This window comes from Chiloscyllium plagiosum, chromosome 15 (assembly GCF_004010195.1).
Source record: "Chiloscyllium plagiosum isolate BGI_BamShark_2017 chromosome 15, ASM401019v2, whole genome shotgun sequence".
NCBI lineage: Eukaryota > Metazoa > Chordata > Chondrichthyes > Orectolobiformes > Hemiscylliidae > Chiloscyllium > Chiloscyllium plagiosum.
The window spans coordinates 9,885,471-9,913,148 of record NC_057724.1 but is presented as its reverse complement, the minus strand read 5'-3'; the positions used below and the strand labels follow the sequence as shown (position 1 = coordinate 9,913,148).

General features: G+C 42.0%; 1 protein-coding gene across 2 annotated transcripts in view; it reads left to right on the top strand.

Annotated features, from left to right (window-relative positions):
• The window catches only part of si:ch211-26b3.4 (connector enhancer of kinase suppressor of ras 2), a 576,848-nt gene that overhangs the window by 431,800 nt on the left and 117,370 nt on the right, over nt 1-27,678 (top strand). The window lies entirely within an intron of this gene.

The following is a 27,678-nucleotide window of genomic DNA, read 5'->3' as shown; positions in this document are numbered from 1 at the left end:
TGTATGGGTATTGTCCTAGAGATATGGAAATCCTGCTGAATTTAATGACAGGACCCTATTATCACTTTTCAATGTGTTTTATAGCTGACAACTGTACAGCCTGGCTGGCTACAAAGTGGAAAATACAGTGACAGATGGCAACACTCGTAGCATCCCTAAAGTGTGGAAATGGGCCATTTGGCCCTTCACGTCCACACTGACTCTCTAAAGAGCATCCCATCCAGACCCAAAATCCCCCCAACTTGAAACCCTGCATTTCTCATGGCTAATACACCTAGCCTGCATATCCTTGGACACTACGGGCAATTTAGCATGACCAATCCACCTAACCTGCATACCTTTGAACTGTGGGAGGAAATCAGAGTACCCAAAGGAAACTCCTCACATCTGTACACAGACACAGAGAGAGAGACTCCAGCTTATTTCAGGCTTGTATCTCAATTTCTGGGCTTGCTGCTCGGTGGGAGATACGAGTTGACAATTCCTTGAGAGGCCAGGAGCGCTGTAAAAGGAATTTGCCCTTTCCGTTTTTGTCTTCATTTCCCTGCCACGCTCTCAGACTCCTGAGAAACTTCTCCGGCAACTTGCTTTCGCAATTATCACGAGGTGTCTGCCTCGCTAAGATGGGTCATGGATGTGCCTAACAACTAGCTACCCTATCTAAACTGCTCTGAATTTGTAATCCGGTCTAACACAGTTTTAACACAAGTTGTAACACAAGTTCCTTCAGCCTCAGAAATTCCCCGAACACGCAGCCAGCAATGGTCTCAGTTTCACCTGCCCTCAGAACTTGCTTTGTGTCTTTATTCCAATGCATAGCTGCCAACAGATTTCTAGAACTTCTAACAAAGCCCACCTTTCTACCCTTAGCACCTCACTGATTACACTCTATAGTATCTGAGGAGCTTTGGCCTGTATGTCCCTCTCACTCACTGCTTGTAACATTTGAAATGATTCAAAACTCTGTTACTCTTCCCTTAATTGCTCTAAGTAATGTTCACCCTTAACTCTACCTGATCTACATTTCTCTCAGTTTCAAAATCACCTTCCTGATTTCAAATCCCTCTTTGGTTTTGCCCTTCCCTAACGCTGTCCTCCAATCCGGGGATGCTAGGCTTTTTTAATTTGGCTATTTGAGCACCTTCAATTTCAATTGTCCTGCCATTAGCTCCTGTGCCTTCAGTGGCTTAAGGTCAACTAGTGCCTACTAGATTCAAAGTAATGGACAAAAGAGGCAACGGCAACATTAAGAGAAATGCTTTACATGAAGTGAGCTGTTAGGATCTAGAATGCGCTGTCTGAGAATGTGGTGGAGACACATTCAAGAGAGAAATGGATCATTATGTGAGCAGGAAGAGTGTGCCAGCCTATGGGAAGTAGGTTCGTAGAGTAGAACAAGATGAATTGCTTCTCAGGAGAACCAGTGCAGACACAATAGGGCCAGATGGTCTCCATCTGTGATTATGTCCAGTTGCAGTCGATAAAGATTTGGTTGTGGGTTTCCGAAAGGGATTTGGATAATTATTTGATGAGCTGGATTACAGGGGCATGGGTTAGAGGCCCGAATTGAGAATAACTGAGTTGCTGTTGCGGGGAATCAGCACAGATACGTCAGGCTGAATGGCCACATTCTGTGCTGTAAGCATTTTATGATCCCATTCTCTGGTTTCCCTAACGTCTCTGGTTCTAGCTGTTCCTCTGAAGTAGTTATGAAGCTCTATCTCTTTGAGCAAAGCATAATTCATTCCCCACCCCTCTCCCACCCCCAAATGTCTCCTCTGCATTTGCTTTCTGAAACTGGGAAGTCTTGTGTCATTTCACTACTTTGAAGGCACCGAACAGATACAAATTGATTTTACTGACTGCTGCTAATCCCGAAATTATCCACAGTTTCATGTGATAGGCATGGGATGCCTATGAATTAAATCAATGCTGTCCATTATGTATGCACAGCTTCCCAGAGGCTTCAGAGGAGAGCAGACTTGCAGTACTGTCAGCTGAGCTAGATATGGTGTCAGTTCCTAGCAATGAACACTGTCCAACCCAACTTCCTGCCAGCATGAAAACTGATTCCATTGAAATGTTCCTGTCGGTCCATTTACTTTTAATATACAAGATCAACATTAATTAATCACAGACGATGAGCTTTGCAGCCATTCTTTAATAGAACTGCTAATACTATTGCATTCATATTGTAAACATCAATACTGACGTTGGTTGTGTTCTAACTGTTGTGCTATTAAAGTTGATTACTGAATGGCGCAAAGTCTTTGCCCCCAGTAAATGAATATTTAACTGAACACAAAGGAGTTCTGCAAAGGACTGGAACACATTTCTGGTTAAAGGGGCCATTCTGGCGATTAGGGGAAACCCATTCTTCACCATGGGGTAGAAGATTCTGTCTGGTCAATGTTAGAAAAAGTAGGTTGGACAGCAATTTATGATGGAGAGTTTCCAGTCCATATGGTCAACAGTCAAGGCGAAGAGGGCAAACATGATCCATTTGTGATGGCACTTTCGATTGATGAGGTACTGTCTCCAAAGTTTTCATCCCACCTGAGATGGAAGAAAATAAAGATTAATGTGCATTTATGTTATGTCTTCCATGACAGTCATCTGTAAAATGTACCACTATTGTAGAAAACAGCACAGACAAATTGCGCACAAGTAACACACAAAACAGCGAAGTATTCATCAGATCATGTACTCATTAGCTGTTAGCTGAAGCGTAACTATTCTCTGGGAGATCTTTAATTTTCTGAATAGCACCATATGATCTTTTTTGTCCACCTGACAGGATCGAATGGACTCTGTTTGGGGTGGCATGGTGGCTCAGTGGTTAGCACTGCTGCCTCACAGCACCAGGGTCCCAGGTTCAATTCCAGTCTTGGATGACTGCCTGTGTGGAGTTTGCACATTCTCCCCGTGTCTGCATGGGTTTCCTCCCACAGTCCGAAGATGTGCAGGTCAGGTGAATTGGCCATGCTAAATTGGCCATAGCGTTAGGTGCATTAGTCAGAGGGAAGTGGGTTTGGGTGGGTTACTCTTCGGAGGGTCAGTGTGGACTGGTTGGGCTGAAGGGCCTGTTTCCACACTGTAGGAAATCTAATGTAATTGTAAAGTCTCACTCAAAAGGTGAGATCCACTCCCATATTCTGCCTATTTAACAAGACCTATAATCCAGATAACATGACTTCAAATCCCATCACTGACAGCTTGAATTTCTAAAAAAAATGATTAAATAGAAAGAGGATATCAGTAAAAATAAAAATGCTTCATTCCTTCAGTAGTGATACTGGACTGTTAGTTTAGATTCTGATGTGGGATTTGAACTTCCTGATTTGGAGGATAGATTGCTCTGAGCTGTAATTAAAAATTAATTGTTACTATTCAAAACACTCTAAAGTTTCTTCTGAATTCCCTATTCTATTAATGCCATCTTATATTTATGGTTCATAACTTATGATTCATAATTTTGTCTAGAATTATGTCTTCTACATCTACTCTGTCAAGTCAGATCATAATCTTGGAGATCACTGTCAGTTCATTGTAATAGTTAAACTAAGTTCTGTGCTCGAGCAGTGGTCTGTTAAATCTTGGTGTGAGTAACGCTGTGTTGATCTCTGCCATTAATATTGCCTGTCGGGTACCTGATAAGTAAATGGCAAGCAGGATTAGGAACCACAATTAATACACAGCAACTAATAAATCTAATTGGACATGCAAAACAAGCTTTAACAATGGGTTACAAAAACAAAAACAGATGTATGGGGTAGCACAGTGGTTCAGTGGTTAACACTGCTGCCTCACAGTGCCAGGGACCCAGATTCGATTCCACCCTCAAGTGACTGTATATGTAGAGATTTCACATCTCCCCATGTCTATGTGTGGTTCCTCTAGTTTCCTTCCACAGTCCAAAGATATGCAGGTTAAGTGGATTGGTCATGCTAAGTTGCCCTTAGTTTGCAGGCTAGGTGGATTAACTATGGGTAATGCAAGATTACAGGGATGGAGTGCGTCTGGGTGGGATGTCCATCAGGGGGTCAGTTTGGACTTGATTGGCTGGATGACCTGCTTTCACACTGTAGGGATTCTGTGAGTCAAAGTTGCTTGAAACACTCAGTAGATCTGGCAGCATCTGTGGAGAGAAATCAGAGTTAACATTTCAGGTCCAGTGACCCTTCTTCAGAATCTCTACTTGACATTGAGTAGTTAGAATGTGAAACACATTATCACAAGGAATCATTGATTGAAACAATATAGATTCCTTCACAGGTAAGCTTAGTCATTCTTTTTATTCACGGGCTGTGAAGCCGCAGATATTTATCATATCAAATGTTTTCATCCACTTCACACTTCTATCCTTGTTCATATAAGTAGAAATATTTGATAAGCCACATCCGTGAAAGAATAACTTACTACAAGGTAATAAAAATGTCAATCCTCTGCAAAATGACAACTGTCCCCTGTTGAACTATGTGTGTTAGCCTTTCTTGGAATTCAACTCAGCATTCATAATAAAGCCATTTTGAAAAAGAAATGAATCATGTGCAATATGAGGGTGGAGTGGGGGGCAGGTCATGGGGTGGGGTGAGTGGGACATGAGGAAATATGAAGAAAATAGCTGATTTAATTTGATGTATTTATTGCCATATGTACCTAAATGCAGTGAAAAGCTTTGTTTACCAGCTGTACAGGCAGATCGTAGTAAGCAAGGACAGACAGATCATAGGGTGAAAAAAACTTAGACAGAGGCATACAGATTTCATCACACAGGGTGTGCACTAGGCCAGATCAACATTAGTAATACCAGCATTATTTGAATTTACGTTTAAAAGTTATAAGAAATGTTAGTTCGATCTGCTAAAGGGAGCTCACAAGGAGTTGTATGGTGTTGGCTGTTAAACATCTGACCATCAGTTGAAAGAGGAGAACACCAGAGCCCAGCTTTTCCGATAGAAAGACAGCCATTGCAATAGTTGCAAGTCCCAGTGCAAAGAAATTGGCCGGCAGGTTGAAATTTCCTTGGGGTAATTAACCAGTGTTTCAATTCACTTAAGCTCCCTGGAAACGTTTGAGGATTAAAACCATTTTTTTGTTCGACCAGGAAAAAAATGAGATGTCCATTCCTGATTGGGGAAATCTGGGTCCACAAGTCAATCTTTACTCAGTTTCACACACTTATCCAAAAAGCACGACAAGTTAATTTTACCACCGGGCACCAGTGTCAGTAAGTGTCTCTTTCTGTGTGCTTAAGGAGCTGTCCAATAAGTTCCACCGCCTGTACATCCTAGATTTTGAATTTCATGGTTAAAAACAGGAGGAATAGTCGGTGAAAATTTGTAGCTGCACGCACATCCACTTTAGTTGATCATCCTAACTCCAGGTTAACTCTGATTCAGGAGGAAACATTTCAACCTGAGTCCTCTTCTTAAGAATGCATCAATAACTCAGTTCTCCCTCATATTGATATTTCTTCACTGTGCCAGAGAAAATTAACACCAAAGGGAATAAGAGCACTCCAGTCCTGCGCCGAATTGAACAAAGCATTGGGTGGATGCAGTCAAAAGTTTTAGTTGACTTACCCTTCAGCATAACTGCTATGCGATACAGGGCACCTTTGTGTTTTCTCCTGTTAAAACCCTTTCTTCATTGTCAGGGAGTCGACTGAGATGTCAGACTGGTAACTGAGTGACGCCTTCAGTTTCCTCAAGGGCAGGATTTGAAGGTTGGTAATCATTGACCTGTCCAAGATAACAGCAACAGCAGCATTCTGTCTCCAAATTAATTCTGCCTAAAAGAATAGTCCACATATATAATAAATTATATTGTTCTTAATGTCTATTTGTTGCAAGTGGAGGCTGTATTTTGCTTGTCTACCAGTCGAGGCTGGCGTTTATTCGCAGAATGGATATATTTATAAAGGTATTGAAGTTGGACACTGGCATTTATTGGGAGAAAATATTGGAGAGGGTGCTGAAAAGATTGACAAGGATGCTACTGGGACTGGAAGATTTGAGTCCCAAGAAGAGGCTGATAGGCTGGGACAATCTCACTGGAGAATAAAGGGGTGATTTTATTAAAGTTTATGAGGGGTATGGATAAGGTGAATGGCAAAGATCCTTTCCCTAGGTTTGGCGAGTTCAAAACTAGAGGGCATAATTTAAGGTGAGAGGAGAAGGATTTAAAAGGGACCTGAGGGGCAACATTTTCACACAGAGGGTGGTTCATTTGTGGAATGAACTGCTCGAGGAAGTGGTAGATGCAGCTACAGTTACAACATTTAAAGGACGTTTAGACAGGTACATGAATAGGAAATGTTTCGAGGGATATGGGCAAATTGCAGGCAAATGAGATTAGTTTAATTTGGGAAACCTGGTCAGCTGAGTTGGACTGAACGGTCTGTTTCCGTGCTGTTTGACTCTACGATGCCTCAGAATATCCATTTTCCACAGAATATCACCATAATTCTATTCAGCTCTTCACTCAGAAGATTCCCATGGAAACTGGTGCAGGAATTGTTCCACAAACATCCTCATGATGTTTCCAGTAACTAGGTCCTGACCAGGTTTAGTTTTGAAAAGAAGTCATTCTTTAAGAAAGGCTGATGGAGAAAAAAAGATGGGAGAAAGGATTTATAGGATTAAAAAACGAGTTAGAGGGATGGCAATGAGAAAGTGTCCACAGGTCGTCGGTGAAAAAGTGACATTCATATGAAAGTCTGGGGAGGTTACAAAAATATTAAAGGGGCAATAAATAATGAGACAGTTGAGAAAGAGAGTGTTTGTTGTGATCAATACTGTAGATTTCTTTTTTATTTATTGGCAATATTTTTGCAGATGTGATTTGTTGCATTTTTCTCCCATCTTTCTGACCCTGCAAGTCTTGCACCCGTCACAGATGAGAAAGTTGATAAATGTCCTGTATGAAAGGACTGCATATCATCTCTGGGTTCTGGTGATGTATGTTTCTGACCAGAAGTTCCCCTGATTTCCCTCTTGAGTGGAAAAAGGCTCAACATGTCATTTTGACACAGTGCTAGGTGCAAACAGTTTTGCATGTTTTAGAAATACTAACTTACCTATTATGACCAGAGCAGTTCAATATGTTTTATCAACTCGTGTCCTTGCTTTAGTCAAAAGCAGAATGGGAAAGAAATAAATTGCCCATCAATAACTATTCCAGAAAGTAAAAGTGTTGAAAAATTTTGGGTGCTGGATGTTTTAAAATGACATTCCATTGGCTATTTTGATATCTTTAGGTGTGATGTTGCAAGTATGTTTTTTTGAACCAGTAGAATGGGAATGAAATGATTTGCAGAGATAGTACTTGAAAGTTTGGCGGGAGGAGAACAGATAAAAAATACAATTTGGCGAATTTCTTTTTCCATCTGCACAAGATCTTCTAGCGCTGCACCCCCATATTCTGCATATTTGACAAGGCCTATAATCAAGATAACATGACTTCAAATCCCATCATGACAGCTTGATTTTTAAAAAAAATTATCAAATAGAAAGAGGCTACCAGTAAAAGTGACTCATGAGCAACAAAAACAGAAATTGCTGGAAAAGCTCAGCAGATCTGGCAGCATCTGTGGAGAGAAATCAGAATTAACATTTCAGGTCTAGTGACCCTTCCTCAGAACTGATGGTAGCAAGAAAAATGTTTATTTTATGCAGAAGATGTGTGAGGATAAAGAATAAACAATAGGTGGGGATAGAGCCCAAAGAGAGAGAAGACTTGGACTACATGGAGTAGATAACGATCAGCCTAGGAGAATGAGTAGCTACTAATGGGGATAATTCATGGCTACCAATGGATTTTATGTACTAGAAGACTATGTGATAACAAGGCCTGGTATGTGTGAGTTTGGCTAAGGACACGTGTCCAGCCCTAAAATTGTTGAACTCAATATCGTGTCCAGAAGACTGTTGAGTTCCCAAACGGAAAATGAGTTGCTGTTCTCCCAGCTTGCACTGTAAGCAAGAGATGTTGGTCAGGGAACACAGTGATGTGTTGAGGTGGCAGGCAACTGGAATGGGTGATGAGGCTGACCATGAGGATAAAAGTGACCATGACGCTGTGGATTGCTGTAAAAATTCAACTCACTTGCCTTCCCTCACCTGATCTGACCCATGTGTGACTCCAGTCTCACATCAATGATTGGCACTTACATCCCTCTGATGTTGCCCAGCATTTCACTGATAGCTTTATCGAATTGCTACCAATGGATTAAGATGGTTGCTTGCCATCAGTTTCTCAGGCGAGTTCTGTATAAACAACGAATGCCGGTTTGCTCATGATTTTTCACATTTTTGTTTAGATTAGATTACTTCCAGTGTGGAAACAGGCCCTTCGGCCCAACAAGTCCACATCCACCCTCCGAAGAGCAACCCATCCAGACCCAATTGCCTACATTTACCCCTACACCTAACACTACAGGCAATTTAGCATGGCCAATTCACCTAACCTGCACATTTTTGGACTGTGGGAGGAAACCGGAGCACCCGGAGGAAACCCATGCAGACACGGGGAGAATGTGCAAACTCCACACAGACAGATGCCCGAGGCGGGAATTGAACCCAGGTCTCTGGCACTGTGAGGCAGCAGTGCTAACCACTGAGCCACCATGCCGCCCAAATTGTGCAAATTAACAAAACATTCTTACTTACTGTAGTGCCGTACTTGTGCCTTAGCGTGTGCAGGGTACAAAGATACACTTTAGTTCAAAACTCTAGTTTAGGTTCACCAAAGCTGCTTTGCTTATGACAAAGTTGATTAATTGTTCTGGAATGAACAAAGACTGTGCTTCATGAGAATGTGATCAAAGCCTTTTCAAGAATAAGCAGATTGGAGAATATTGATGACCAGTTTCAAAGCAATTTGATTAAGTTCTGAGCAATTCACTGGTGCCTTGAAATGTGGAGCTGCAAAAAGAAAGGAAAATATTGAAGTAGGTCATCTTTATTGATGTTGCAGGTCAGTGCAGGCAACATTCAGAGCATCAGCTGTCGCTCAGAGGGCAGCACAGTTCTGAAGCAGAATTTGCTTCGGAATCGGAAAGTTGTGGATTCAATTCCCACTCTAGAGATTTGAATACAACTCTAGTGCAGTGCTCAAGGGAATCCAGAATTCTGGCAATGGCCAATTTTTCGGGATCTGTGCCAATTCCTCTGCGCACTTTGTTTTCAGGTGGGTCCAAATTACCCTTGCCTAGCCAATGATGTCAAATAATTAACACAAAGTGTGTACATTAAGAAGAGTACAAATGATCCTCTGTCCATTTAGCATGATGCCACACAGTGCTCTATTCTCCAGTAGAGAAGTGAGGCTGTAAGTATGGATGTTTTAAAAGGCAGAGTTTTATTTTAGAATTAGGATACAAGTCACAGAAACAGACCATTTGGTCCAAGCAGTCTATGCAGTGATTCCACGAGGTTGCTTTCATCTTCTTTCAGCTAAAACTATCACGATGATGTCCTATTCTCTTCTCTCTCTCTCCCACTTGTCTAATTTCCCCCCAAAACACATCAATACTGATCTCTTAAATCAGTCCCTGTGGCAGCAAGTTGCACATGATTCACCACACTTTGGATAAAGAATTTTCTTTAGACTTCCTTATTGGATATCTTGGTAACTATCTTATATAGATGGTATCTAATCATGCTCTTCCTCTAATTGAAAATATTATCTTTACATTTACGCTACATAATTTAAAACACCTCTGTCATGTCTTCCTCACCCCTGTTCCTTCAAATGAAAACAAACCTACTTGTCCATTCTTTACTGGTTTGCATGGCCTTTTTAAAGTTTGACAGTAATTGTTTACTGTTGCATTGTATTTTGGGAGCATCCTTATGAAATGCTTTGGTTTTTTTTGGATGTGGTTATTTATTAGCAAAGTTTAATCTGTCATTGCACAATCAGAGTGCAACTTAAAATAGCAAGTGCTGTCTACCAGTTTGTAGGAATGCTGACTTTAAGTGAAGCATTTACAAAAACTGAAATTGGCCGAGAAAGAGATAACATGAAAAGGGAACTCAGACAACACAAACTTTCATTGTTTGTGCTGGCAGACAGAGGACATCTGATAGTCATCCAGTCTGATAGCAAATGCCATGTTAATTAAAAGGTCAAATTAAAATGGAGGAGGAGAATTGATTTCAAAACACTCAAAGAAGTGACTGAAGCTTAAAGTAGCAGATGAAAGAAGACATGCCAAGGAAATGATCCCAGTCAACCTTCCCAAACTTACCATCATGCCACTGACCTTATTTTCAGACCGTTAACACATCTAATATCTGGAACTAATTGGTACAACTGGTACCTTTGGTGTTGTCTGTCAATAGTGGGCTAGTTACAAAGCTGAAATCACCTCGCATCATAGAGATGGCATTGCCTGCCGATATCTCACTCACTTTCTCAACTGTTCTGCCCTAGCTCCTGCCTGACTGCATGGAATCAGCCACAGTATCAACCAATGTGGTTACCTGCCAATTGAGTAAATGATTGATTGATTAATGTGGCCAGCACTTTGGAATTCTCTCTATAAGCTCTCCAACGTTCTAGCTTGTTCTTGTTTATCAAGTCACTCGGTGAGGCCGATTACTATGACCGAGCTGGCCAGCTGGGGTTTCAACAAAGTGCTCTGTTGCATCAGGCCAAGGTAATTACTTGGCTGTACCTCTCAAAGTAAAGGGTTGGGTGGTGACCTCGGGAACAGATTCCTGTTCCTCTTATTGCCAATGTCACTTGCTATCACTGGGTTTTTGATCAGCGGCTTCTGCCTCAGCATACTCACAAATTGCATCCTCCAGAAAGTATGCTGTTCTCAGGCTGATAGGCAATGGTGTGATGGACTATAGGATGGATTGGTGTGATAAAGACAGAGAAGAAACTTATGTTAAACTGCCGGCTGTATGGCACACTTTTCCAGTAGGGGTCCCATGGAAAAGACTAACTTGTGTTCACTTTAGCATTGCAACTTTCACACGGTTAGACACTGCAAGATGCAGCACAAAAGCGTAATTGGCTGAAAATTGACACTGACCTAAAGAAGGAGATCTTGGAAAGCTGATCAAAGTGTGCAGACCATAAAGGAGAAGAGAGAGAGAGAGAGAGAGGTGGGATGGTTTAAGGAGAAATTTGTGTAACTTAGTGACTAGACTGTGGAAGAGATGAATGTAAATGATACTTAGAAGTGGAGAATGCACAAATGACCAGATCAGGAGCAACACAGTTTTAGGAGAGGACTGTAAAATTGACAGAAGTTACAGACATAGGTCTGGACATTGTCACGGAGAGGTTTCAATGTTCGGATAAGAGTTCTACAATTGAACTGTTTGGAGACCAGGAGCTCATTCAAGTTCGCAAGCATCTGAGATGAAGAGTGAACAGTATAAGAGGTAATTAGATGCACGATAGTTGTCTGTAAATCTGTGATGGAGTGAAACAGAATGGTAACCAAATATAAGAACTGAATGGTTTTGGTACAGAGTTTATGGAGGTTATATAACATTACATTTCCCCGTTCTTTCCACTCCTAATATAAAAGGTAAGCACACTGTCTGTCCTTAGAACTCTATGGTTAATAGTTTTGACTTTTCCCCATAGTTCATGCCTTTCTGAACTATTTATTATGCAAACTGATTGGTAGTCTTGAGATGTAAGTTCAAGAAACATATCCACAGTGACAGATACATCTAAACTATGACTGATCCTGTATGTCATGACTCATTTATAAAGAGCTTTGCAGGTGTGACATGAGCTTACATGGAACAAGTATGAACCTGGATTTACTCTCAGCACTGAAAAAGATCTTTTAAAGGGGGACAGAACTTTTGGGAGATCCTTCTGTAGCACTTCAGTGCACTATTAGAGTTAGAATTTGATATTGATGGAAATGCGATAAAAGGCTAAGTAAGCACATTTATTGGCCCTTTATGTCTACTCTTGTATTCAAAACATCATGGCCAGCCTACAACTCCACATTCTTGTCTACTCCTGATACCCTTTGACCCCCTTGTTAGACAAAACAAATTTGCCTCTGCCTTAAAAATATTGACTGACCTTGCCTCCTTCACTCTCTGGGTAAAAGAGATACAAAGACTCTCAAGTCTGACAGAGAACCGTTATCCTCATTTCCATCTTAAATGGTCCACCCTTTATTTTTAAAGTTTGTATTCTCATTGTAGTCCATCCCATGAGAGGAAACATCCTTTCAGTTTCCACCCTGTCTATTTCTCCTCAGGACCTTGTGTGTTTCATTAAGATCACACCTCATTTTTCTCAATTCCAATGTCAAAGCTTTCCTCATAAAATAACCTCCCCATCACAGGAATCAGAAACTTCTCTCAACTGCTTCAAATGCATTGATATCCCTTCTTAAGTAAGGACGTCAAAACTATATACAGTATGCCAGATGTGGTCACCCCAATGCCTCCTCCAACTGGGGCAATGGGCTTGGGGCAACCATAAGGCTAGTGGGATTTCAGTGGCAGAAAGGGGAACAGTCAGCAGAGTGGCAAGAGAGAGGGAGCATCAAAAGGCTCACCCCTTCTGTTTCTGTTTCCGTTGAGGTATAGGAACATGATGATAATCAACGTTAACAACTTCCTGTTCAAGTGCATTTGCAGCAGATAAACTAGGTTTTTTTTAATCATTCTTTGCTGTTCTTTATATTCTACTCAATCCTCTGACACATTTTTGTGGAATTCTATGCTTGTTCATTCAATTTGACACTGTCTTGAATTTCTTTCATTAGTCATTGATAGAGCATCTTTTCCCTTGTTCCATTGAAGCTTTCAATTGCAAGTTGCAGAATGATTTTGTACCCAGCTGGAGTGTTAGACCATAGAGCCAATGGTAGCCCATAATAGCGAGTGAGAATTTAACATAAATCGCAATGAAGTTACAACATGCTTAGGCCTGTTCTCCTCGGCAACTAGTAGGGTTTTATAATCTGAGATCGTTTTTAATGTGTGTCATTTTCTGTTGTATCCTATCCGACATCCTATGGCCATTTCCACAGCACAGGAGCTGCCACCAGTCAGGTATTGCTGTGATGGTGGAAGGTGTCTTGGTGCACAGACCCTGCTAACACCTCTTGCCTAGCTTGCTGTGTACTTCCCGCCGCCTGCTTGTCTAGCTTGGATTCCAGAATCTGCAATTTCTTTGTCTCTACCACCTCCCGAAGCCATGGTAACTTGGTCCTATTTCATGACCTGCCCATGAGCTCCCCTTCCCATTTCTTACTGCCTCCCTTTGCATTTTGCCAGCTGTTTTATTTTCCCTGCACCCTCGGTGGACACGTGACAAAGCATGTTTGAATGATTTGCAACCTTTTACCAATTTAAGTTGAGCGATCCATTTCAAAATGAATGCCCAAGGCATTTCAGGAACAATGACGACTGACAACATTCAAGTTGTCCTCTGCCCTACTTTGGTGCCAGTAACCTATCAGGGTGGAAAGGCGAAACAGGGCAATCTCAGCAGATTGACATGCTTAGCTGTCAATGAGAACTTGATTTTCCAACTAGTTTGAGTTCTGTCAAAATGCAAACAAAAAATCATTAAAAGCACCAAGGCTACAGACCACTGTGTATAGTTTAAAGATTGAATGCCAAGTTCATCTGAGTGCACTTTCTGTCCCTCTGCCGTCTTCTGGATGTGATAACCAACCCTATCGTAAGCCTTTGGTAATGCCTTCTATGAAGATCGGTCCTTTAATATTGGATCAGATAGGCCCATTTTCCATTTGTTTGCTACTGGGAAGCCAGTTTACGGCTGGACACCAGAACAATTGTCAATGAATCCAAGTAATGGGGCCCACACCAAGAGAAGCTGCAGTGCAACCTGGTGATGGGAAGCTGGATTTAAAGTTTATGTACTCAGACCACTTTGTACAAATTGCTGGATATTGGATACAAAAGCACAAGTGACACCTTACATTTGGCAGAAGGTTTGCTTTGAAGTGTGGTGAGCTGTGCACAGAGCTAAGATGGGATTTCATTCATTTTATGTATTTGGAAGTATGAGCCTGGGTTTACACTAGTCATTGAAAAATTTTTTAAAGGGGGACAGAACTTTTTGGAGATCCTTCTGTAGCACTTCAGTGCACTATTAGAGTTAGAATTTGATATTGATGGAAATGCAATAAAAGGATAAGTAAGAACATTTGTAATTCTAGCACGTCTTCATGGCATTGCGACTAGTCAGTCTCATATCTGTAATATAACTCTGAAGTGGCAGCCTTTGCTCACTAATAGCACTCTCACTCCGAGTCAGAAGACCATGGGTTTAATTCCAATGACTTGGGCATGAAATTTAGGCCAATTCACCAGTGCAGTTGTGAGGGACCATTGCTTCCTGTTGAGGTCATATCAAATGTGACATTAAACCAAGGCTCTGTCTACCCTTTCAGATGAACATAAAAGATCCTCTGGCACTATTCAAAGAAAAGGGATGTACCCACAGAGTCTTGGCAATATTTAAATCCTCAACCAATTATAGACACAATCTGGTCATTAGTCTACTTGCTACTTGCGAGACTAATCGTGCACCAATTGCTTCTCTACGTCTTGACGACGTTACGACAGGGGCTACACTGCGACAGGATCTCATTGGCTGCGAAGGATGGCCTAAGGCACTACATTAATGCCAGCCCTTTCTCGGGCTTCAGATGCACAGAATGCTTTGTTTTTTTTTCCCTGACCAGTCACTTGCAAGTCACTGCGGAAAAAGTCCTTGTGAGAAATGGAAATCTGGTTGTTTGTAGTGGTTTGGGAATTCCCAAGCTCAGTCAGAGGGCAACAAAAACTTGGTCATCCCCCCATTGTTGGCAACAGGTCAGAAATCCTCATCATGAAATGACTGGCTTTGTTAATGCCTCTTTCTAAAACTGTGGAGCATCTGTGACAAACTGGTAACAGCTGCTGGTTGATGGATTGGCACAAAGATGTAAAAACACCTTGGGGCATCTTTGCATAGTGTTGTTGAATATGGGTTTCGCCTGAAGCATACAATGCTAAACTAATTATAGAGGTAACATACGGCATTTAAGAGTCCATTAAGTGGTGTACACTACTCTGAAGATTGTGGTATTGGTTTATGCCTGACACTTAACAGTTAAATAATTAACTATTACAGCAATTCAACCTCTCAGTATTCACAATCACAGAGTTGTATTTTAAAATAGCTGCCAGTACATAATATATATTGTAGCAATCAAATAAAAACAAAATACTGAAGATACTGGAAATTTGAAACAAAAACAGAAAACGCTGGAGAAACTCAGTAGGTCTGGCAGTGTCTGTGGAGAGAGAAAAACAGAGTTAACATTTCCAGTCCAATGAAAAGGCATTTATCCACCCCCCCCCCCCCCACCCCACAGATGCTGCCAATCCTGCTGAGTTTCTCCAGCATTTTTCATTTTCATTTTCTATTTAAGCAATTATTTTCTTTAATGTATTGTTTTCTATTTAAGCAATTATTTTCTTTAATGTATTGAGTTACTGTTAAATGAAATTTGTAAACTGATTATTTCTAAAATGGTTTAAATTTTAATTTTCTGAGATGATTCACACCAGTCAATGAAAGTAGCCTGTCTAGTGCAACACGCAATGAGGAGGGTGAATCGTATATTGGGCTGCATTGCAAGAAGTTTAGAGTTCGGATTCAGGGATGTCTAACTGCAGTTATACAGGGCCTTGGTGAGACCACAGCTAGAGCATTGTGGACTGTTTTGTTCTCCATACCTAAGAAAGGATGCATTTATCACAGAGGAAGTGCAGCACAGGTTCATTAAACTGATACTGGCGATGGCAGAACTACCCTATAATGAGAAATTGGTTCAACTGGGCCTGTACTTACTTGCATTTGGAAGGATGTGAGGGAATCTGATCAAAATCTATAAAATTCCAACAGGGCTAGACAGACTTGATGCAGGGAGGGTGTTTTCCCTGGGTAGGAGAGTCGAGAATCATGGGACACAGTCTCAGGATATAGGCTAGACAATGTAGGACTGAGAGAGGAGAACATTTTTTCATTAAAAGGATTGTAAGTCTATGGAATTCTCTACGCCAGAAAGCAGTGGTGGCCAAGTCATTGAATATACTCAAGAAAGAAAGAGATTAACTTATAGATTTTTAAAAGCATCAGGGTTATGGAGAGAAAGTGGAAATATGGCATTGAGATAGAGGTTTAGACATGATCATATTGAATGGCAAACCAAGCTTGAAGGGCCAGTTGACCTACTCCTATTCCTAGTTTCTATGTTTCATCTTAATTGTCTTGTACTTGAATAGCTGCTCACACTCATTAGCTGAGGACTCATTAGCTTAGAAGCTACTGTCTTTGGTATTTCCAGATCACAGTTTAATGAACTTATGTTGACCTTTCTGTGCTATAGTGTCAGATGGGTTGATCCATTTGAAATGAAAAGGTTGGGATAGCAGTTATGTGTCCTTGCAATCACAACACTCGCAGCAGCTCTACTGTTTTCTTTTCTTCCAACCAGTCACCTCTGTCAGTTTTCTTTCCCTCTTGACCTTCCCAAAGATGCCAAGCTGTCACTGCTTTGAGATTCCACAGGCATCAGTAATCCTGTGGTATTTCAGTCCACTGGTTGGTCTACATTTGTGAACATCAGAGTCAGCCAGCTACTGAGCCACAGACAGGAGGCGTCACAACCAACACATTCCGGTCAATCATCATCCAGGAGGGGGTCATTGGTTAGCGAACAGGAGCGAACAGAAGTCAGTCAGATGGCTCTGCTTCTTGGCTTGACCAAAGATGCCAAGATCAGCTGTAGTTCTGTCATTCAATAATCTGCCATTACGTGACTCAGCAAGACTTTTGGGGTATTTTTCTAGCTGATGCCCCCCATAAGAAGCCCATCATCAGCCACAGGAAAATTGTCTGAAATTTGAGCACAGACTGCACAGTTGAACTTCTAATAATTGCTCACGTTAAGCAAGGCTCCGCTCAGGGAGTTCAACATCTGAAATGATCTTTTGTTTTTGGCCGACACAGTAGCACAGTGGTTCACACTGCTGTCCCACAGCAACAGGGACCCGGATTCAATTCCAACCCTGGGTGACTACTATGTGGAGTTTGTACGTTCTGCCTGTGTCTATGTGGGTTTCCTCTGGGTTTCCTCCCACAGTCCAAAAATGTGCAGAACAGGTGGACTGGCCATGCCCATAGTGTACAGGCTAGGTGGGTTAACTATGGGAAATGCAGGATCACGGGGATGGAGTCAGGGGAGGAGCTGAATCTGGGTGGGATGCTCTTTGGAGGGTCAGTGGGGACTCGGTGGGCCAAGTTGCTACGTTTTGAGCAAGCAAGCCTTTGATGAATTCTTCCAACTCCCTTCAGCTATTATAAAAGGATTGTGACTTCTGCCAATCTCGGAAAAAAGAGAGGACTGTGACATAAGTGGATCAAAGGCTAATCTGTTCGTCCCAGGAACAGCAGTTTTCATCCCTGTCGCATGTCTACTCAACAACCTCAAGTTAGTTGGCAATTTCAAATTGCAAACCACATTAAATTACCTAAAGCAGAGATTTAAATGAGTGGGAGGATTTTGCTAGACACACCAACATGGCAAGTCAAAGGTGGCTACGCTTTGGCTATGCCGGGTTGCTTAGCAACCTGCAAATAATTGGAATTGGCTTCAGTGCTGAGTGAGGCTACATTGATTGCTCCTGTATTCAATACAAAGCTGAGAGGAGGGCAGGACATCAGATTTTAGTAAAGTACGTTTAATCCTGTGAGAGGACTGCGCCATGACACTTTCAGGAGTTTCAATGAAGCTTTTCCTTTTGGGTGCCTTCACATAGTTATGTTCAGTTGAGTAAGCACACTGTTTCTTTGGCTTACCTTTCCTGTGACCTTTCCATCTCAGTATGTAATTGACTCCTGAATGAAGCCAGTTTTGTCTTCAGTTCCCTGTGCAAAGGATGATTCCTGATGTCAGTTGTGGAACTTGTCTTGTACCAGTTTGTCTCCCTGTCTTGCAGTCACAATTGAGCTTCATGTTGTGACACAAGATTCACCTTTACTATTCTATATTGTACCTGACATCATGTTTTAATCGTCATTTATCTCCTTTTAAAGCTCATGTCCACGTTTCTCTGCTATTGGCTCTGTTCTTCTCTAATGTCTCACACCGAGCCCAGAGACTGATGCTCTCCAGGCCCTCACTTTGAGTCCCCTGTCTTTGTTATTCTCTATTCACTCAAATGGTTTAAATTTTAATTTTCTGAGATGATTCCTGAATGAAGCCAGTTTTGTCTCCAGTTCCCTGTGCAAAGGATGATTCCTGATGTCAGTCGTGGAACTTGTTCAGCCTTCGCCTGAAATCTCTGCAGTCATCCAGCTGCTCAATCTGAGCATTCCCTCCCCACACCAACTCCTTCCTGTACTGCACACTCTGCCAATACTGTTAATATTCAGTTCATTTGCACACTCCCTCCTCGTGTCTGCTTTCATGTTCTTCCAGAGGGAGGGCTGGACACAGGAATGTTTAAAAGACATTTGGGTAAATACATGAATAAGAAATGTTTGAGGGATATGGGCCACACACAGGCAAGTGGGACTAATTTAGTTCGGAATTATGTTCGGCATGGACTGGTCTGTTTCTGTGCTGTAAAACACTAAGTAAGTACCAGCAAGTGACACACTTTAAGTACATTTCGTGAAGCAGCCTGTTTTCATAAAGCACTGTTATCTTAATGAAAGGTGTTTTGCAGCAGTGTAAGCTGAAGGTCAGCATGTAGCCAACAAAGAAGCCTTTAAGATTGATGACTAAAAGCTTGGTGAAACAGTTACATTTTAAGAAATGTCTTTAGGAGGAGAGTGAGTTGGAGAGGTACAGAGGTCTCGGAGGGTATTCTGAAACTTAGTGCATGGACAACTGAGGCAGTGCTGTGAATGATGGGGCAAAGGAAGTAGAGGTTGTCTAATGGGGTCTGAGTTGGATGCACAGAAAGTGATAGCTGCTGGTGGTTGCTGAGGTGGTCGGGATAGTCAGCACAAAGTGTTAATGACCAAACCCGTGCAAGGAACATCAAAGCAACTACATTTTGATGCATCTACCCTACTCCGGCATACCATTCCTTGTACCTTAGCATGTAACTACACCCATCCCAGTCTGTATATGTATTCCCTCACATTCCCCATCTTAAATCAGCAAGTGCCTGTGTTGTTTCTCAGCAACTTCAATACTGTTTCCTTCTGCTGTGGTTGATTACCACAAGCCAGGCAGCATCAGGAGGTGGAGAAGTCCAATATTTTGGGTATAACTCTTCTTCAAGACTGCCGATGGGGTTAGAGGGAGTTGCAGATGGTGGGGGTGGGGCAGGGGGGTTATGGGTGGAGAGAGGGGTGGTGAGGTGGTGATAGGTGAACATGGTGGTGGGTATGTGTTTTAAAAAATTCTCAAGGTCAAGGACCAGGCTCGCAGGAAAGTAGTCTGACACAGAACAAACAGCCAAGAGGCGAGTCTGCTAGAATATAAGTGTTTTATTCCCCGCAGTGTCACCACAACCAGTCTCGTACTTACAACGGGTCTGGTTTATACTCACTCTACACGTTACCCGAACTGGGAGCCGTCAGTTCTGGTAGAGCGGTTGCCAACAACCCACGCTCGGCGGTTAAACGTAACCCCGGAGCAGACTCTACCGAACTGGAGACTTTTCCAGCTGATATACTCTTTTCCAGATATAAACATTCATGTGAACAGCAGAGCAAGGCTAAAAAACACATTCCATTCTGGTTACATACAGATAAGAAGATTCACACGGGAAGGTGTATAACAAGATTCACACGGGACCAAGCGACACCTTCCATTTTCGGTTAGATTCACACATGTATTGGGACACAATTTTAACCCTTTCACCACAGTATGACCTGATTGGTCGACGGGAGGAATGAATCCGGTTGGTGTTTGGAAGGAAGGGTCGATCAGAGGAATGGAAGGGAGGGGGAGGAGCTGGGAAAGGAGTCAGAGGATGGGCAGCTAGGTAATTTGAAATTGGAGAACTCAATCTTGAGTCCTACGGGCTGCAGGCTGCACAGGCGGGAAATAAGGTGTTGTTCCTCCAAAGGATGGTCATGTCAGAAAGGGAGTGGTTGGAGGAATTGAAACAGGCAGTGAACACTAACCTGGAAAACCAGCCGTCGGTCATCTAGTACATTGTGCACGCTATGGACTACCAGCTCCTACAGAACCCTGGAAGGGGCCAGCAGAAAAGGTGCTGGAGACACTTGGATACTGCTGTTGGCATGGCCACCAGATTCACTGATTTGGAGACAGTGAGGACTGCAGATGCTGGAAAGTCAGAGTTGATAGAGAGTGGAGCTGGAAAAAGCCACAGCAAGTTAAGCAGCATCAGAGGCGGAGGAAAGTTGACGTTTCGGGTCGGAACCTTTCCTCAAGACTGGGGAGGGAGAAGGGGGCTGAGAAATAAATAGAGGGAAGGGGTTGGGATAGGGGACAGGTAGACGGTATGGTGATAGGTAGGAGGTGAATGAGATTGGTCAGTGGGAATAGTGGAGCAGATAGGTGGGAAGGAAGCTGGATAGGTTAGGTCAGGTCGGGGGGTGGGGGAGGATACCGAGAGGGAGGGCTGGACCTGGGATGAGCGGGGGGATGGGGATATTTGAAAGCTAGTGAATTCTATGTGAAGCGAGTTTTTCTCCAGCAGGCTGGGATCTCTTGAGACACTGCTGTTCTGACAGGTCAAGGGAAGCCTATCGTCCCCACGTGGACACTGTGTTCTGGTTCTGGCTCATCTGCTGCTGATTTCTGCCCAGCCCTGGCAACCCCTCACTCCATCACCCAGCTCTTGTAGATGTAGGAACCTCTTGCTGCTTCTGCCATGGGTGGTCCTGCTGGCGTCCAGTATAAATGGTGGTCATGCTATTCTGACAGATCAGAGCTGCAGAATGCAGATCAAACATGCAAACCTCAAGACCACATCCCCAAGGTTGTAAAGTTAATGCAGGCACTGCCATCAAACCTTTTAAACAGCAGGTACAAAGCAGTGAGTAGTGAATCCTGTGCTTATTCCCTGTCACATCTCATGGCTTTCACCTGGTTTGCGAGGATGTCTTCTAGGAAACGCGCAAACTTTTTTGGACCCAAACTTAAATTCCAAAAGCCATGCTCATACCATTATAATTGAGCAAATGACATTTTGAAATTGGCAACACCCCAATCTCCTGAGGGGATTATCCATCCATCGCCTAACGCATTGTAGTTAGATGTGGAAATCCAGAATTAGAACTGACTTCCTTGCATTTTTGGGCATTTAACACCCTAGATAGATTCCAGTTCGGCAAACTAACCTGCGTTCAACTGCCTCCATTATACCAGTAAAATGAAGTGACATTGACATATATTCAACTTTTATCATTGAATTTCAGACATAACTGATCAAATAATAAGGATATGCAAGCTATTAAGCAAGATGGGGGGAGTTCAGAAACAATTAATGAAATTGGTTTAAGTGGAAAACTCATGAAGTCTAACCTTTGCATTTAGAGAGGTTGAAGTGTGACGTCATTAATTCCATTCAAAACAAGGAGTGGTTTCACTTCCTGTCTATGATGTCAGTAATTGTAAATTGAAGTGGAGCAAAAACAAAGCATTGAGAAACTCAATTCTTTTCTTATGAATTAAACACATTTTTTACACACTCGAAGGGGTGATTTCTTTCTTCCATCAGCTTTCCAATTCTATTGTGAATATGGGCAAGTGTTTTGCTTTAGCAATTTGCAGGGCTGCGTTTGAATCATGGAAGCACGGCACGGTGACCCAATGGTTAGCACCGCTGCCTCCCAGCACCAGGGACCTGGGTTCAACCCCAGCCTCGGGCGTCTGTCTGTGTGGAATTTGCACATTCTTCCCGTATCCACACGAGTTTCCTCCCACAGTCCAAAGCTGTGCAGGTTAGATGGATAGGCCATGCTAAATTGTCCCTTAGTGTCCAGGAATGTGCATGGGTTAGCCATGGGAAATGCCGGGCTACAGGGACAGGGTAGGGAGTTGGATCCGGGTGGGATGCTCTTCAAAGGGTCGATGTGGACTTGATGGGCCGAATGGTTTCTATGAAGAACACAGCGTACAATTCTGGTATGGGGATCTACACCTCCCCTCCTCTTTGGGACCCACATGATTTTTCATCTGTGTCAATTTGACATAGAAACAACATTCACCTCAATGTTTGGAAAAGGTAATTATTTTCCCAAACATGTGGAACAGCTATTTACTTGTGTAAGGTATTGTCGGTTGAGAGAAACAGCATTCATGAATGGAAGCATATTAAAAATTAAAAATTCACCCGCCTTTAGCAGATGTGAGCTGTACTGCTGTGCAGAAACTGTTAGCGTGAAACCTATTAACTTGTCCATTATTGCAGCAGACAAAGCATATTTAAATCGTTATTCAAAATATAGTCAGTTAATGAAAAATTATTGCATCATTTCACAAAGGTTGCTGTCATGATTGATTGATTTTTGAGCGCTTTAATTGCAGGGATCACAGACATGAAGGAGGCTGTTCAGCCAATCAGATTCACTCTTATCCCAGTCCAATCCCAGTACAATATCTAATTACAGCGCAGTGACTGCGGACATTGTTTACTCTCACTCTCTCACTTGGATGACGTATTAATTGTGAGACTGTGCCACGAAAGACCATCTCCAATATGACAGATTCGAACCACCACCCCTTGACATTCAATGGTATCACCATCACTTAAATTACCCTACTAACATCATCTGGTGAAAACTCTAGGGTCTCTTGTGAAAGGCTTGGACTGTGGAACATCTGGTCACTACACTCAAATTCTTCGGATGCTGCCAGCACCACTCTAATCTAGACTCTCAAATAACCCTTCTGAATGAATGAACTATGAGTCTTTTATTTCAGTTCCATCCTTCTATAACTCACACATCAGCTTGTCAATCTCATACTGAGTGAGAATCTACTCCTGTCACACTCAAAATTGTGGGTGGGGAGAATAAAAGTTTTGGATCAACTCATTGTTAGTTGATCGTAGTGTCAGCACAAACAGGACAATTGGCACCTTCTAGAGTGTGAACGTTTGTTTAGAAATTACACTACATTTACAGACTGCTACATTTGACTCCAAAGTGAGTTTCCTGCCACATCCATTAAAAGTTCAGGCTTTCACCTCTGTAATATCATCCAACATTATCCTGACCTCATTTCTTTTGTTATCTCTACCTCATTCTTTTGTTATCTCCATATTTGAGTGTATTCTTAGCCAGCCTGTGTAATTCTCTCCCTTGGGAAAGTTGAACACATTCAAAATTCTGAAAACATGTACCAGTGCACCAATAACTACTCATCTCTGCACTTGCTGACGTACATTGGCTCCTGCTTAAGCGAGGCCTTGATTTTTAAGTTCCTCGCCCTTGATTTCAAATCCCTCCGTGATCAAGCTCCTACCTAGCTCTGTGATCACCTCCCATGATCTCTGGCTTCTTGGTCATTCCCAATTTTAATCACTCCATCACTGAAGACTACACCTTAAGCTGCAAGCTGCCCTCCCAAAATCTTTCCACCTTTCTGCCTTGTTTGTTAAGACATTTTCAAAAGCTTGCTCTTTTGGTCATCTAGCCTCAGACCTCCTAGTGTTGCTCATTGCCAAATTTCTGTCTTGTAACACTCTAAGGTATCTTATGATGTTCTGTCACATTAAGTCATCATAAGTGTAAAGTGTTATTTCTATATGTTGGAAGAGTTAGTGTAGACATATTGATCAACCTCCAGTCTTCCATACTGACTTTGAATGAGTCACAAGAGATGTGTTTTAATTAGCTGTTTACTCATTTCCAGATATATATTCGCAAATAGAGTACTAACAGTAATTGTGCGGTTATTTATTATCTGATAATGTGTTCTTAAATCACATTGTAAGTAAGAAAACTACATCAAAAACTCTGGTATAACAGCTAATCCTTCAACATCTTTAAAATAACAACATTCTGTTCTTGTAGAGTAATGTGTTTGAAATTTCTCTGTCCTCCTTTTTGGCCATTTATAAATAGCATCTATTGAGATAGTCCATTATGGATGAACTTGGATGCTATTATCTCACAATACAATTTTTGAGTCAAAGGTATTATCCTTTTCTTTCAGGACTGTTATTTTGAAACTAATTCAAGTTTTGAATTATAGATGAAAATTATCTGTTTGTTAATGAGGATTTGGGTAATCATCTTGGCAGTACTAGGAAAATCTAGAAGTATGAGGGTTGTGTTATTGATGTAACTGTGCTATGCCATTCAAACACCCATGCAGCAATCTGTCCAGTTTAACCAGAAACTGAACTGGACTAACCGTATGAAATGTGGATACAAGAGCAGGTCAGAGGCTAGGAGTCCTTTACTGAGTAAATCTTAAAGCAAAGTAAGCAGTACAATAGATTATTTCGGATTTGCTTGGATGAGTGCAGCTCCAATGGCACCCAAAAAGGACACCAGTCAGGACCAAACAGCCCATTTGATCAGCACTACAGCCACAAACATTCACTCTAACCGCCACTGATGCTTACACAGTGTGTACCATCTACAAGTTTTAGTGCATAAATGCACCAAGTCTCTTTAGAAATCGCCATGACTACTTCCATCTAGAAAGACATGGGCGGCAGATACTTGGGAGCCAGTCTCTCTCCATCCTGACTCGGAACTATATCCACGTTCCTTCAGTGTTGCTAGGTCAAAATCCTGGACATCCTTCCCCAATAACAATGTGGGCCTACATACACCTTCAGAAGTTCAAGAAGGTAGCTCACCACCACACCCCTTGAGGGCAGTAAGGGAGGACAGCAAAAGCTGGCCCAAGCAGCAATGGCCACAGTCCATAAAAGAATGAAAAGAATTTATCTAAACAGACCCAATCAAGAGAAGTAAACATTTTCAGAAGGAATGATAGATGACTCATATCTACCTTTTAACAAATAGTCAAAAACTGTGGAAATTACACCTCAAGTTAATATATTTGGAACATTTGTTGTAGAATTGGCTCTTTACCACATGGTGTGCAATGTTTTAAGCATCTGTAATTATTGTATTTGCTGCATCCAGAAGTTTACTTACTCACTATTCTATGGTATATAGAATCATAGAGTCATACAGCTGTGCAGCACAGAAACAGACCCTTTGGTCCAACTTGTCCATGCCGACCAGATATCCTAAATAAATCTAGTCTCACCTGCCAGCATTTGGCCCATATCCCTATAAACCCTTCCTATTCATATACCCATCCAGATGCCTTTTAAATGTTGTAATTGTACCAGCTTCCACCACCTCCCCTGGCAACTCATTCCATACATAAGCCACCCTCTGCGTGAAAACGTTACCCCTTAGGTCCCTTTTATATCTTTTTCCAATTGCCTTAAATCTGTGCCCTCTAGTTTTGGGCTCCCCTATCCTGGGAAAAAAGACCTTGACTATTCACCTTGACTATTCACCTTGACTATGCCCTTCACGATTTTATAAATTTCTTACAGTCATCCCTCAGCCTCTGATGCTCCAGGGAAATTAGCTCCAGCCTATTCAGACTCTCCCTATAGTTCAACCCTCCAACCCTGGCTACATTCTTGTAAATTTTTTCAAGTTTAACAACATTTCTTCTATAGCAGGGAGACCAGAATTGAAAGTAGTTATCCAAAAGTGACCTAACCAATGTTTTGCGCAGCCAGAACATGATCTCCCAACTCCTATATTCAATGTACTGACCAATAAAGGAAAGCATACCAAACACAAGTTACAGAGTTAGAGTCATACAGCATGGAAACAGACCTTTCGGTCTGACTACCTTCTTCATTATCCTGTCTACCTGCAACTCAACTTTCAAGGAACCATGAACCTGCACTCCAAGGTCTCTTTGTTTAGCAACAATCCCCAGGTCCTTACCATTGTGTGTAAAAGTCCTACCCTGAATTGTCTTACCCAAAGTGTAGCATCTAAATGTAGTATGTGTTTTATCAAATTTAACACATGAAATTTAGTTTATCTTTCTCACTCCTTTCACTATGTACAGACATTAACAGTTAGATGCTGACACTTCATCAAGAAGGTGTGGCTTTGGTCTCATCTGAATTAAACAAAATGCCACAAACTCGTTAAACATATGAAAAAATTATGGTTTAAGCTAAGGTCAAAAATGATCTCAATCGTGAGCTGCCAGTTGTAGAGGTTGTGCTGAGAAGGAAGGTAGATTAAGGTAAGACTGTACCATAGCTTCAGTTCTCCAATCCTCCCTGTCCAAAAACATAGCTCCAATGTGGATGATCATGGAATTATCCATAACATCCCATTAATAGGAATGAGGTTCAGCATGTCCAATCGCCCTTTCAACGATGTTACCTAAGAAGCATATTAGTTGCCTCGATATTACTGTCACACAAATGCTCAATTGTTCTGTCCATCGTTTTAACAGGAGCAGATTAACCTGTTGAGAATGAGTGTGTTAATGAATCCATGAAAATGGTAGAGGATGAAGTTTGGTACAAGCTCTGAGAACCTAACTCACAGTAATTTCCAGGCTCTAGTCTGGAACTACTGCAAATCACAGTATAAATGTCAAGTGTACCAACCAAGGACCCTTTAGTACTCCAGGGGTTGGATGGCCTTTTTTTAAAAATGTCATCCAATTATTGTAAGCTGCTCGAAAAGGATGGAGCCTTACTGATTTACCACTTTTCTTCACTCACTTAGTGTTTGTGTTGAATTAATTTGCGATTTCCAGACTCTGCCTATTTTTTTCTTCCCCTTCCACTCCTAACTTTTAACTAAGAAAGAGACAGGTAATCCCTCATTCAGATCCCTTAAATATGTCTAATGGAATATTCTCAGATCAGCCTTCTGCATGTGATGGAACATACTTCTATCGTTTGGTTCAGTAAGACTTTTGTTTGTTTTATGCATTCAATTGTACTGGTTCTAACTAACCCGTTAGCTCGCAGTTTGCATGATTGGTACAGCTAAGTAACTGTTCAGTTAGCTCTCTATCCTTTCATGATTAAAGGATAATTCTTACAGGAACCTTTCCTTGAATCAGCATTCAGAGAGGTAAAAGTCACATAGGAAGTCAGAACAAAGACATACTTCTCCCCGAAAACCAAAATCGGGAGGACACCACCAAGAGTCTATTTCGGACTCACATGAGCAGGACCTGCGTCCATTGGAGATTGGAGAGAGAGAGAGAGAGCTTTTGTATTAACAAGAAAGAATGACCAGTTCCCCCTACTATGAGGAAGTGGAGAGACTGATTAGATTGCTTATAGTGTGGAAACAGGCTCTTCGGCCCAACAAGTCCACACCGACCCGCAACCCACCCAGACCCATTCTCCTACATCTACCCCTTCACCTAACACTACGGACAATTTAGCACAGCCAATTCACCTAACCTGCACATTTTTGGATTGTGGGAGGAAACCGGAGCACCCGGAGGAAACCCACGCAGACACGGGGAGAATGTGCAAACTCCACTCAGAGAGTCGCCTATGGCGGGAATTGAACCCTGGTCTCTGGCACTGTGAGGCAGCAGTGCTAACCACTGTGCCACCGTGCCGCCCGAGATTCCAAGCATCCTGTACCAGAGATTCCAAGCATCCTGCTTTGCAAGAGTGATCCGGGCAT